Raw genomic sequence first — 13,621 nt, forward strand, 5'->3', positions numbered from 1 at the left:
GGAGTCTGATAACCATATTGTTACTATTGTTGTTTCTGTGAAGAACCGAAGGCTGAAACGGGGGTGGGGTGGGGTGGGGTGGGGTGGGGTGGGGTGGAGTGAATCAATTAAAGAGCCAGGGAGAATTGCTTTTTAATAAGCAAGCAGGGTGCTCACTGCTATCAGCTAATTGTCTCTCACTGCTTATTTTTAAAAAAATCTATTATTATTATTATTATTATTATTATTATTACTATTATTATTAGTGTGGGTGTCTGTCGATCTGTGTGTCATGGTACATGTAGAGGTCAGAGGACAGATTTCAGAGGATGGTTCATCCCTTCTCCTATAAGCCCCGGAGGGGGTTCAACTCAAGTCCTCAGGCATAAGAGGCAAGCACCTTTACCCACCGAACCTTTTCAGGCCCCTGGCTATTTAAATAAATGAGCTGTCTCTGTGCCATTGAGCCCACACCTGGAGCGGGGTGGGAGTGGGGCTCTGGAGTCTCAAGTCCAGGTTTCTTTCTTTTTTTTTTTTTTTCTCGAGACAGGGTTTCTGTGTAGCTTTGTGCCTTTCCTGGGACTCACTTGGTAGCCCAGGCTGGCCTCGAACTCACAGAGATCCGCCTGGCTCTGCCTCCCGAGTGTTGGGATTAAAGGCCCTCCACCAACCTAGGTGGCAGAGGGTGGAAAGATCCCTGACTTGATAGCCCCTCCCCAGTCTCCACTCCCACTTTCTTCCCCTACTGAGAGTGCATCTGTCTGTCTGTCTGTCTGTCTGCGCATCTCCCACCCTGGGCCAAGGAGCAGTGCTGGATGAGTGGCTGCTGAATTCAGATGCCACCCAGTGCCCTGGGCGCTGTATCACTTATCACTGTAAACTGTCTGTGATCTCTTTTCTTTCTTCTCTAGCTTTGGGTCCTTGGAGGCCCAGGAGACACTCTGGCCTTGGTGATGAATCAGCGTGGGCCATGAATGGGGTTGGAGGCTGGCGGGGTGTGTGTGTGTGTGTGTGTGTGTGTGTGTGTGTGTGTGTGTGTGTGTGAGCTTTTTCCGTGGACTTGCCTGGCACATGCTGTCACTTCTCATGTGACCCCAGCCAACCCCAGACCCTTACTGTGTTGCCTTTGAAGGTCTTCCAGGAGGAGGAATGACTCAGGCGGAGCGGTCTGATGCTGGTTTCCATTCTGAACTCATCAATCGCACCGCTGGGCAGACAGTGTCCTGGATGGAGTGTGGGCTGTGACATCACATGGCCGGGGTTTCCCTGTATATCTGAATAGGCCTACTGGGCACCCTGGGTCCTGGAGTTGTTAATATTGGCTTAAGGGCTTCTAGTTGCAAAGCCACAGGTCATTCCCCCAAAGTGGTTGCCGTAACGGGATTCACCGTCTCACAGAGCATATACAAAGGGGCTGTTCACACAGCAGCACCCGGCGTGGCCTCTCGGGGATCTTCCAGCTGGTTTCCTCGTGGCCACAAGATGGTTACAACTCTTTCAGCCATCACAGACTTCACCCAGCAGTATTTAAACACTGGGAAGGAGTGGAGTGTCTCCTGAGCCTCCTCAGCTCCCCTAAGCTGGTATTTGGTTTAAAAGATCTAGGTAACAGACAGAGGGCTCCCTGCCTAGGAGCAGGCTGGGCTTGGGAGGTGAGTTTCTCGTGTTGCTTTCTAGCTGTATAGAGGTGGGCTTCACGGCCAGGGCATGAGGGGAGGGTGAGGGTAGTCAGTGGGCACAGTGGCCACACTCTTTAAAGGTGGGCTCTGCCCAGGGATGTAGCTTGATTCTGTTTAACACAGGGGGCTGGTGTGCTTATATCTGCAGTGGGAGAGCGCATCTCCCTGTGGTCTGCATTAGAAGTGGGAGCTCTGGTACTCTGAGTTTCCCCTTCAACCTGTCTTCCTTCCCTGGTTCCTCCCTGGCTACCCTCCCCTCCTGGGAGCAGTGTAGTGGCCAGGAACTCCCAGTGCCCCTCTGACCCCACGGTCACTTTATGGAGCAGTTGTTTTTCCTGGTTGAGTGTGGCTATGAGCCAGATGGTTGTCCTGGGCTCTTCTCCGACATCCGTCCAGATCAACTCAGAGCCAGGGTTCCTAAGTGCCCCCAGGGCTTGGGCAGAGTGGGAATAGGGAGGGGTCTGGGGCCCGCGGACACTGATGGCGATAGCGGCAGGAGTTAGAGGAAAGCACACCAGTCCGTGTAATGTTGTTGATCCTGACATTGGTCTGAAAGGGGTGGGGTTTCCCGGTTCTGCATCTGGGACACTGGGGTTATAATGATGGTCTCCATGGTGTATGCTAAGGAATTAAATTTTGTAGAAATACTTTGTAGTTGGAGTTTTTTCCAGTCCTGCTTGGGCTGCTGCCACTCAGACCCAAGTAAACACACAGAGACTTATATCACTTATAAACTGTATGGCCGTGGCAGGCTTCTTGCTATCTAGTTCTTATATCTTAAATTAGCCCATTTCTATTAATCTATAAGTTGCCACATGGCTTGTGGCTTACCAGTATTTTTACATCTCTCTTCCTCTTTGTCTGGCTGGAGACTCCTGACTCAGCCTTCCTCTTCCCAGAGTTCTCCTTTCTGCTTGTCCCGCCTATACTATACTTCCTGCCTGGCTACTGGCCAATCAGCGTTTTATTATCAATCCAATCAGAGCAACACATTCACAGCATCCCCAGCAATACTTGATTGGCAGAGTGACTCCATTTTGTTTGTGTGTGCGGTACGTATGCACACGTGTGCATGGAGGAAAGAGGAGGATGGCTGGTGTCATGTCCTATCAGTCGCTGCCTCCTTTCCTTGAGACAGGGTCTCTCACTGAACCTGGCTCGTGGTTCACAATGATCTTCCCGTCTCCACACCCCCACAATGCTTGGGTTCCATGCCCGGCTTTTAATATGGAGGCTGGGGATTCGAACTCAGGTCCTCAGGCTTTTGCAGCAAGCCCCCTCTTACCCCCTGAGCCATCTCCCCCAGCCCATGGCCAGTGTTTCACATGGAAAGAAGGGTGCTGATCCTCAGAAGTGGTTGTCACTTTTTGGTTTTGTGATTTTTTTTTTTTCTCTAGAAAAAAATTTTAAAAAAAATGCTACATGGGAAAGAGGAGGCCGTTTTTCAAATGAGAAGGGCTTCCATCCCAGTGACTTTTTCTGTACTTCTCCTTCCTGCTCGATGTTTGACACTTCCCCCTCCCCCCCAACTCCAGCTCCAGGCTGAAGAACAGCAGGGAGCCGTACTCCAGCATGGCAGTTTATACCTATGAATATCCGTCTAAAACCATTACATAATCGAATATCCCTCTGAAACCATTCCATAATCTAAATAAATAATTGCTTCTTTTTATACGTCGGGTCTCATTGTGGTATCAAATGAGGTGTGAAATACAGGCTCACGCACCGAGTCTGCTGGCGAACAAAGTGAATGTATGAATATATCCCTGGCAGAACACTGTAATCTCCGGATTGTGACAACCTCAAGTGGAATTGAGGTTTTTTAATAGGATATAATGTACAAACTGCCTGAAGTCCTGTGATAAGAATTAAAAAAAATGTGTTGTGTGGGAAAGACCCAGCATGCTCTCTTGAGGGGGCAGGAAAGGTCTTCATTTGAAATATTTTAATGAAGGCTCACGGGGAGGAGACATGAGCGGCAGAGGCACAGCCCACAAGATAAACACCCGAGTTGCCCACGGAGGAGAGATTAGGAAAGTAAGCAAATTTGGAAGTGTTGGGGACAGATAACAGGGGACCCGAGGAAATGAAAGGGACTCTGAGCATGGAGACCGTGAGCTCCCTGGGTGACTCCGGGCATTAGGATCTCAAAGCTCAGAAAATAGCTGCTCTCTCTCTCTCTCTCTCTCTCTCTCTCTCTCTCTCTCTCTCTCTTTCTCTCTCTCTCTCTCTGTGTGTGTGGTGTTTGAGCATACACACGTGTGTGTATGTAGAGGCCAGAGTCTGTGTTAAACGTCTTTCTCAACTGATGTTCACCTTGCTTTAAATGTTTTTTTTTTTTGAGATTGATTTATTTTTATTTTATGCATACGGATGTTTTGCATGCAATGTCTGTGCATAGTGGGCATGCTTGGTGCCTTTGGAGACCAGAAAAGGGTATCAGAGCCCCTGGGACTGGTGTTCCAGAGAGTTGTGAGTCACTATGTGGGTTCTGGGAATCGAACCTGGGTCCTTTGGAACAGCAACCAGTGCTCCTAACCACGGAGCCATCTCTGCAGGCCCCACCCTACCTTTTTGTGGGGTGGGCAGTTTTCAAGACAGGGTTTCTCTGCATAGCCCTGGCTGTCCTGGAACTTGCTTTGTAGACCAGGCTAGCCTTGAACTCAGAGATCTTCCTGCCTCTGCTTCTTAAGTGCTCGGATTAAAGATGTATGCCACCGTGTTTTTTTCTTTTTTCAAGACAGGGCCTCTCACTGGGTGGGGTGCACAGAGTGGGCTAGCCTTGGCTGTCCCGTCAATGAGCCCCTAGGGCTGCCCTCGTTTTTACCTCCCGAGCACAGGACTGAGTGGGTTGCCAGGCCTGACTTTTCCACACGGGTTCGGGGATCAAATTCGGGTCCTTATGGTTGCAGGGTAAGCATTGACTCCGCCACCTCCCCAGCCCTGATGTTTTTCCGTGGCCAGAAAACACATCCAGGGCCCGTTCTGATGTAAGGCTTGCCACCCAGCCGAGAAAAGCTCTAGGCCCACAGGCGAGAGGAGGGAACAAACCAAACGCTACCTTGGGTTTCTTCACAGCCACACACACCACTGCAACCCTACCTAAGGCCAGATGAATGTCAAAGCCAGGGACTCGCCTATCTGAAAGTCTGGAACCAGGGTTGGGGGTGGATCTCAGTGGTAGAGTGCTTACCAGTGAGCAAGTGTCTGAGTTCCATTCCAGCACATGCCCTCCTCATGTGCACACATTTGCAGGCACGCAGGCACGCAGGCACGCACGCGCAGACCTGAGCAAACGCGCAGACCTGAGCAAACGAATGCCAATGGATGCTTGGGTTAGGAGCCCTGCAACCTCCTTAGAGGACCTTTCATCTTCTAGGTGACTGGGCCCAGTTGCAGTGAGCATATGACCAGGTTCTGTTACCCTGGGGTCTCTGATGTCATCCTGTTGCTCGGATATAATTCCTGGCTCCTAGCCAGGCGGTGGTGGCGCACGCCTTTAATCCCAGCACTCGGGAGGCAGAGCCAGGCGGATCTCTGTGAGTTCGAGGCCAGCCTGGGCTACCAAGTGAGTTCCAGGAAAGGCGCAAAACTACACAGAGAAACCCTGTCTCGAAAAACCAAAAAAAAAAAAAAAAATTCCTGGCTCCTGTGGGTCATGATGTGAGAGGGGCAGAGTTGAAAGAGGACTGTGGGATGGAGGAGATGGGAGAGAGATAGAGTACCTGGAGACAGGCTGGGAGGGAAGGCCTGTCTGGGGATGTACCATTGGCCCGAGATGAGAAGAATGGGGATAAGCCATGCAGGGGTCTGGGGAAGAACTTTCCAGGCAGAGGAGAGCAGGTGTGAAGGGCTGGGGTGGTAGTCTGTGCAGGCTGAACACATTCCCAGAGCCACATCCAGTTCCCAAAGTCCCCTCTGCTTCCTGTGTCCTGTGGGTCCACCAGCAGGTCAGGAAGCCCTGGCCACCTGCTGAGAGCAGGTTCAGGGTCTGGGGACAAGCTGTCACAGAGACAGTGAGTCTCTGCTCTCTGAACAGACTTGTTGAAAGCGTGGTGTTCTTTTGCGTCAGGAGACGATAAACACCAACAGGAGAACAGTGTAGGACCTGGAAGTTTCCTTTAGTTAGGTCAGTGGAGGAGGACTTCTCTGGGGAACAGAACCCAGAGGAGGTGTGCGGTATGTCATGGAGAGATGAAGGGAAGACTTGGCCCTGACCCCCAGGCAGCCAACTGTGGCATGTTCAAGGGTCAATATAGAGGTCAGGGACACCACTGTGCAAGGGGGCAAGGGTGGGGACCCCTGGCCAGCAAGATGGCCAAGGGTGGCATTCTCCCAGGGCTCTGTGCCTTTTGAAAAGACCTCAGATTTTATTCAGGCTAGGCTGGGCACCGCTGCAGGGTTTTGAAGCTCAGGGTGCATGACCTGCTTTACATTATGAGAAGAACCTCTGGCCACCATAAGGAACACAGCCCAGGGGACCAAGCAGGGCATCTGCTGTCATCCTTGAGACTTAACAAAAAAGGAGCACACCTTCCTGCTCATTGCCTTGGTAATGAGAATCCCCTTCATACTGATGGTGACCCGGGGAAATAAAAAATTCCACCACCAAGTCATATGTAAATGAAATAGATGACTCTTTTAGTTAGTTCTGTTGCTATGAAGAGACACAAGGCAGCTCTTATAAAAGAAAGTATTTCACTGGGGGTTTGCTTCTAGTTTTAGAGGGTTAGTCCATGATCATCCAACGTGAAGAGGGACCAATGGTCCAGCTCTGGGTACCTGGGCAGAGAGATATCAGTCTTCTGGGTGGGAATTCTGGGGAGTGTGGCCATGGATGGAGGTTGAGGATGGGGAAGAGTCTGGAATGAAGAAGGACTGTATTGAATATTCTCAGTGAGCCTGGTGGTCACATGGTCCATCAGCCTCCTCTTTTATCTGAATCTATTACAGACTGCTGCTTCCAGGATGGTGGCTTTTGGTACCAACAACATCAGCAGCAATGAAGCATCTTCTGACTAGTTGTAGAGGGGGTCATAGTGGGGGAGGCAATAACTGGCTAGTAGGGACAATGGCTAGAGACACAAACTGTGGTCCAGGGGCTTGTTGGAGGATGGGTAGTTGACATCATGGGATTCTTAGGACTTGGGTCTCATTCCAGATAACTCTATGGACTCACTGTGGTGCCTGACAGCTGTGTGTGGAGAACTGGGGTGCAGCATGGCTGGGGGTGCCTCTCGGGCTCTGCAGCACAGGTCACAGTGCTCTGATCTGCAATGCCTGGGGTGTGGGTGGCTGTGATGTGAGTGGGCTGGGTGCAGCCTCTTTGGGGAATTGCTTTTGCTAATCCTGTGAGCCGGAGCGAGGTGCGATCTCCATGCCCAGCCAGGCTGGCTCCAGTCCCAGCTTGCGATTGGGGCACATGCGTGGGCCAGGTTTTAATTGGAAGATAGCCACCGTAATCACATGGGCGGGGGAGAGTGGAGCCAGGAGGAAGCTTTATTTTGTTAGTGGGCAACAAAGGGTGGAAGAGCCAAGGAAATGCATGGAATTTAAAAAAAAAAGGACTAGTGTTAGAATGTGGCATGTGGCATGCCAGCTTGTTGCCTGCTGTTAGAAGGGGCATAGGAGTGTGAGAGCCTTACCTGTGCCGTGTATGAGCAGAGACAGACTCTCACTTTCATTCCTAATGTATTTTATTTTTTTTGGTTTTTCGAGACAAGGTTTCTCTGTGTAGTTTTGGTACCTGTCCTGGATCTCGCTCTGTGAGAGCAGGCTGGCCTCGAACTCACAGAGATCCACCTGGCTCTGCCTCCTGAGTACTGGGATTAAAGGTGTGCACCACCACCACCCGGCTCTGATGTAATTCATTCATTCATTCATTCATTTATTTTCCTATCTATTTATTTATTTTAAAGATTTATTTATTATATATACAGGGTCCTGTCTGTATGACAGAAGAAGGCATCAGATCCCACTATAGAGGGTTGTGAGCCACCATGTGGTTGCTGGGAATTGAACTCAGGACCTCTGGAAGAGCAGCCAGCGCTCTTAACCTCTGAGCCATCACTCCAGCCCTCTAATGTATTTTAAAGATTCATTGATGGATGTGCATTGGCCTAAAACCAACAGTGCCACACTTTTTTTCCTGGGAACTCTGGGGTATAATGGACTGGCCGGTATTCTGTTGTATTCGTGGTGACGCTGGTGCCCAGCTTAGCTCAGATTCATCTCCACATCCATGGGAAATGCCTTTCCTCCCTCATGTCTCAGCTCTTGTTCCTCTTGCAGGGACACATCACCCTGACGTAAGCAATGTAAGGGAGGAAGAGTTGTTGCTGGCTCGCAGTTCAAGGGTAATGTGACTTCCCCACAGTTCATGGTGAGGAAGTCAAGTGCAGGAGGGTAGGGCAGCTGGTCGTGTCGTAGCCACAGTCAGGAGGAAGGGAGAGATAGCAACACTGGTGCTTAACTCACCTTCTTCTCCTTTTTACACAGCCTAGGATCCAAACCTGGAGAATGGAGCCACCCACAGTGGATGGATCTCTCTCTCTCTCTCTTTTTTTTTTAAATCTCAGTTAACCTCATCAAGATACGCCCCCCCCCCCCACTATAGGCACACCCAGCTGCCACTCTCCCAGGTGATGCTGTATCTCATCAAGTTGACAGTTGAGATTAACCATCACCCCCATCTGCTCTAGACTCCACGTGCGGCTTTCACAGTCAGTACATCGGACCCGCAAACAGAAGGACAAATAAAAAGTCATTTGTGCCCAGGCACCTGGGAGGAGGTATCTCTTGGGACGCCTTTGTCTTATCTTAAGTGAATGCTGGAGGTGACATGTATAAGAATGTTGTAGGATCTCCCTGGCAGGTCCTGCCAGGTCATTTCAGAATGAGTTCCCCATAACCTGCATCATGTTGAACATACGAGTGTAGGTTCCTGAAGAGGCCAGAAGAGGGCATCAGACCCCCTGGAACTGGAGTTACAGGTCGCTGTGAACCATACAATGTGGGAACCAAACTTGGATCCTCTAAAAGAGCAGCAACCACTCTTTTTTTTTTTTTTTTTTTTTTTTTTAAGATTTATTTATTAATGTATACAGTGTAATGTCTGCCTGTAAGTCTGCAGGCCAGAAGAGGGCACCAGATCTCATTACAGATGGTTATGGGCCACTATGTGGTTGCTGGGAATTGAACTCAGGACCTCTGGAAGAGCAGCCAGTGCTCTTAACCTCTGAGCCATCTCTCCAGCCCAGCAGCAACCACTCTTAACTGCTGAGCCATCTCTCTAGCTCCCTTGAAACACTTTAACAGAAGGAGACAAAACACATCCCCCAGACATGGGGGGCCTGAGGTGCCTTTTTACAGAATATCACAAAGTTGAATGCATAAGACGACCAGCACCCGAATCGAGATAAGATCGCTGGTTCTTCTCCAGAAGGCCTCCTCCCGTGTCTCCTGCCATGCAAACGAGCGGTTTCTTCTAAGACGTAGGGGCATCACTTTGCCTGGATACACAGGTCAATGGACCCCCACAGTCTGACTCTTACGGACCAGCTGCCTCACGCTCCTGTATTTTACTTCCCCACCATCATGGCCGTACCCTTCACTCATGACTGTACCCATGACTCTTCTGTTCAGCTTTGTGCGATATGTTCATGCTGCTGTGCGTCTCTTCTCAGTGTCCAGGTTACTCTCTGCATCTCTCTGGGTACCAGGTCGCGTTTGGCCCTCAAGCCGGGTCCGTCTCTAGAGCACAGCTCTGTTTGGCTCTATAATTTTGGTAGACATGGGTTTTGAGAGCTACCAAGCTCCATCTGGTAGTTGACAGAATTTGAACAAAAGCATCTAAGAAAGAGAGACTCAACAAAATACCTTAATGTAGTACCCAGGGTTTTGTTTACCCTTCCCTGTTCTTTGGGCTGCCCATGGTAAGGATGTCCTCAGTGCTGTGGGTCTGAAGTTCTGCCATAATGTGACCTTGCTATAAGGAGGATGCTTCCTTCAAATACAAGGGCGGGCATTGTTGTCCCCCCCACCCCCGTGACTATTATGAATGCTGTTGTCACAAACAGCTTATGTAGGTTTCTGTTTGAACACCTGTTTTCCACTCAAGAGGTAGAGCTGTTTGCTCAGCTTAACGCATTAGGTTGTGTCTCATGGCACCCACCCCAATTTACATTCCCATCAGCCATGGAAGAGGGATCCACGTCCTCCTCATCTCTGGGTGGATAAGGAAATAGTGGTCTCTATGTGAGAAGGAATGAAATGGTGGGCAAAGTGGTAGCATGGGAGTATCTGGAAAATGATGGAGAAAGAGCTATGGCATAGCTCAGTGGTGGTAGAGCCCCCTGCCTAGAATCCCCCAGTGAGGGGCAGGGGGTGTGGCTCAATGGTAGAGCCCCTGCCTAGCATGTGCAAGGCCATGGTTCTCATCCCCAGGACACACATACACACACACATTGCACACTGCACATACACACACAGAGAGAGAGAGAGAGAGAGAGAGAGAGAGAGAGAGAGAGAGAGAGAGAGAGAGAGAGAGAATGCGATCGAATTGAAGGACCAGGATGAGGCAAAAGTCTTCATATTCTGTTTAAAGGAATCATGGGAATGTCCAGAATATCCAAATCCACAGGGATAGGAAGAAGTCTCACGGTTGTGCCTTCCCAGGCTGGTATGAGGGGATGAGATGGTGGGCAGTGACTGTTAATGGGGACAGAGTTTCCTTTTGGGGTGGTGAGAAAGTTCTAGAAATATAAGGAAAGGCACATCCCCAAAGTTGCGCATCCCGGAAGGTATTTAAAGCCAGTGACACACATGTATTGCTGTGGCTAAGCTAAACATATTACCAAGTTGAAAAACAACAAGAGGGCTGGAGAGATGGTTCAGTGGTTAAGAGCACTGACTGCTCTTACAGAGGACCTGGGTTCGATCCCAGCACCCACTTGGTGGCTCACAACTGTCTGTAACTCCAGTTCTTGGATGGAAATCCAACGTCCCCTCTTGGCATCCGTGGGCACTGTACTTTGGGGCACCCTTGCCATCTTCTTCTGGGTGTGCATCCTTTTGGTTGGGTTTAAGGATCCATTGCTGGTGTTTTGTGGGAGAAAAGTTCACGCTATTTAATTCCCTTGTTGTGGAGAGGCGGAATTAAACTTTTTCTTTTTTTTCGAAAAGTGATTCAGGTAGGGAAATGATAGATGTGAAACTCCCCGGCTAAACACCGGCAGATGCCAGCATAGATCAGATGTAGTGATAGATTGGCTGTCACTGGCATCTTGCTACAAAAGCGGAGAAAGTGGTATTTAATCACTTTCAGAAAATAGAACAGGGATGATGGATTTGACAACTTTTGGTGTAGAGTGACTCATTAGGGCCACTCTTGCTTTCCCTTAACGAAGGAGCCAGGGCCCCTTGTCTCACGTTTGATTGAGGACCTGCAAAGAAAAGACATGATTGTTACTTTGTTTTTGAGACAGGGTCTTGCATAACCCATGGTGGCATAGGACTCACCCTATAGCCCAGATTGGCCTTGAACTCATGGCGATCCTCCAGCCTCAGCCTCCTGAATGCCGGGATTATAGGTGTGAGCCTCCATGGCTGCTGGAGTGTTTATTATCACATTTGGTCCCTCTTTCGGTCCTGTTGGAAGGGATACACCGTGGTTACAGGGTGACGATGGGTTTGGTTGCTAATGCTTGTGTCCAAGTCACCCGTCCATAGACCATCCCTTACCTGGCTTGCCTCTGAGTTTTCTTCCCCGTCTTCAAGTTCAGATTTGGGCTGGGGAGTTGTCTTAGTGAGCAAAGTGTTCGTTGCAGGAATACCAGGACCTATATGTTTGGATCCCCAGAACCCACAGAACCTTGGGCACAGAATCCCTATCCACAATCTCACCGTTTCTATGGAGATGAGCTCAGAGTGGGCTGCCGTTCACAGCAGCCCACAAGAGAGGTCCTGTCTCAAGCAAGGTGGAAGACAGGGACTAACATCCAAGCTGGTTCTCTGACCTCCATCCCCACCAAGGCCGTGGCGCATCCATGCCCACATGAGCTCACACACACAGTTTTAAAAATGGACTTGACTGGAAGCATCCCTTCAGGAGTTTCTGGAGAATCTCGAAGCTCACCACGTTGGGTCAGGCGAGGCTTGAATTTGCCGAGGTAGGGCCACTCTGTATGTTTCTCAGATGAAGCCCAGGCTCTAGAGTTTGCCACTGTCCCCTCTGCTCCCTACTGTCTCCGCCCTCCAAAGCGAACAAAGACCCAACAAACAAAAGAACCCGGACTGGGTGTTAGTTAGCTACCCTGTTCTTCCAGGAACACTGTATTTCTGTTTACACCTCCAGGACACGTTATTCAACTTTTGCATCAGTTTCTTCAACTTCAAGGCAGGGGGATATTTTGTGAGATCCAACAAATGACTTTTATTTTTTTCTCCCCCATGAAAAGCGTTTGCAGCATTGTCTGACAGAAAATAAATGTCCTGTGAGCATCTCTGAAATTAACATCATTAGTATCCAGGTCTGTATCCAAAGGGGGCGGGAAGGTGGGCAGGGAGAGTGATGGTTTCCAGAGAGATGGGAAAGCGCTCCTCTTTGCAACAATGAAGCCTGTCCCAGTGATTGATAAGCAAATAAAAGGTTTCCATTTAGAAAGAAACAATGGAGAGATGCCTGAGACGCTAACCACAGCCCCTTTGTTAGGGGCTGGAAAGAGGTAGGAGAAAGGCTGGTCCCTCAGGGCACCAGGCTGGGACCACTGAATCATCAGGGGTGAACTGGAAGGAACTGATGCTGTCTAGGTCAAACAGAGGGACGTAAATGGGAATTCTGTATCTTGTACCTGATGGGTGGAAATCAAATGAGGCAGGTGGGGCGTGGTGGCGCACGCCTTTAGCACCAGCACTCCAGAGGCAGAGGCAGGTGGATCTCTGTGAGTTCAAAGCCAGCCTGGTCTACATAGCAGGTTCCAGGGAATTTTTATCTCTTGGTAGATTCATACCCCCAAGGATTTTAATCCAAATGCAGTAGTTTTAAAAGACAGTTTTCTCCCAGAGCGTATCCGGCGCACACCCCCCCCCCCCCAACTTTAACCATGCCATTAGGCAAATGGAATTAGACCCTTCAGAAGGATTCCAGGACTAGTTTGTGTTTCTCCATGACAGTAAATAAAGCACATGTTCTATGGGGAATCCTGACTGGGGCTTACTAAAGAGGACACAAGAGGCTCAGAAGGTGTCGGGAGAGAAAAGTGTCACATACTACCCCCCACGCCCTGCCTCTGGAAGATGGAGGGAGGTAGCCTTAGAAATTGAGAGTCAGTGGAGAGATTGGGTTTTGAGCCAGGCAGGGCCCACATTACCATGGATTTAAAGATTACCCATGAACTGGGTAAGTTTTATGACTTTTCTGGAATTTTCTAGAAACTTCCATAGTTTAAAATTATGATCTTTGTAGTCAGAATTGGGCTTACCCTACACCCTGTCATTTATTTAACCATGTAATCCTAGACCTCTGACTTTGCCTCTGTTCCTCAGTTTCTCATCCATGTCACGGGGAAGGGACAGAATGAGATAAGGCATTCAAGCTAAGCCCATGGAGGTGTTTTCTCTGAGCCACATCTTAATCATAGTCTGTCCTGTAAATGGAGTTGAGCTTTATGTGTAGAAATGCCTGCTTTTGTACGACCCTCTTACTTCAGTCTTGAAATAAATAATTTTTTGGTTTAGGTGAGGTTTTGTGTGCTTCAGGTTGGCTTTGAACTCTCTATGCAGCTGAGGGTAACTTTGAACTTCTGATCCTACAGCCTCGGCTTCCCAAGTGTTGGGATTATAAGTGTCTGCTACCACACCCAGTTTATGGAGTGCTGAGGAAGGAACCCAAGGCCTTCTGCTTGTGGTTCTCAGTTTCTCCTTTCTCCTTCTGTCTCCTACTATGTAGAATTAACAGGACCAGC

At 49.4% G+C, this 13,621-nt stretch overlaps 2 long non-coding RNA genes across 2 annotated transcripts; one reads left to right on the plus strand and one right to left on the minus strand.

The window, feature by feature from the left end:
* Nucleotides 1–10,953: 10,953 nt before the first annotated feature.
* Nucleotides 10,954–11,538, minus strand: LOC131898304 (uncharacterized). Its single transcript, XR_009375893.1, has 3 exons — nucleotides 11,400–11,538; nucleotides 11,178–11,306; nucleotides 10,954–11,101 (listed from the first exon to the last, which is right to left on the minus strand). It is a non-coding gene; the product is annotated as an uncharacterized LOC131898304 (long non-coding RNA).
* Nucleotides 11,539–11,568: 30 nt separating this feature from the next.
* Nucleotides 11,569–13,393, plus strand: LOC131898305 (uncharacterized). Its single transcript, XR_009375894.1, has 3 exons — nucleotides 11,569–11,827; nucleotides 12,116–12,187; nucleotides 13,176–13,393. It is a non-coding gene; the product is annotated as an uncharacterized LOC131898305 (long non-coding RNA).
* Nucleotides 13,394–13,621: the final 228 nt, after the last annotated feature.

The sequence above is a fragment of the Peromyscus eremicus genome, chromosome 23 (assembly GCF_949786415.1).
Source record: "Peromyscus eremicus chromosome 23, PerEre_H2_v1, whole genome shotgun sequence".
NCBI classification, from domain to species: domain Eukaryota; kingdom Metazoa; phylum Chordata; class Mammalia; order Rodentia; family Cricetidae; genus Peromyscus; species Peromyscus eremicus.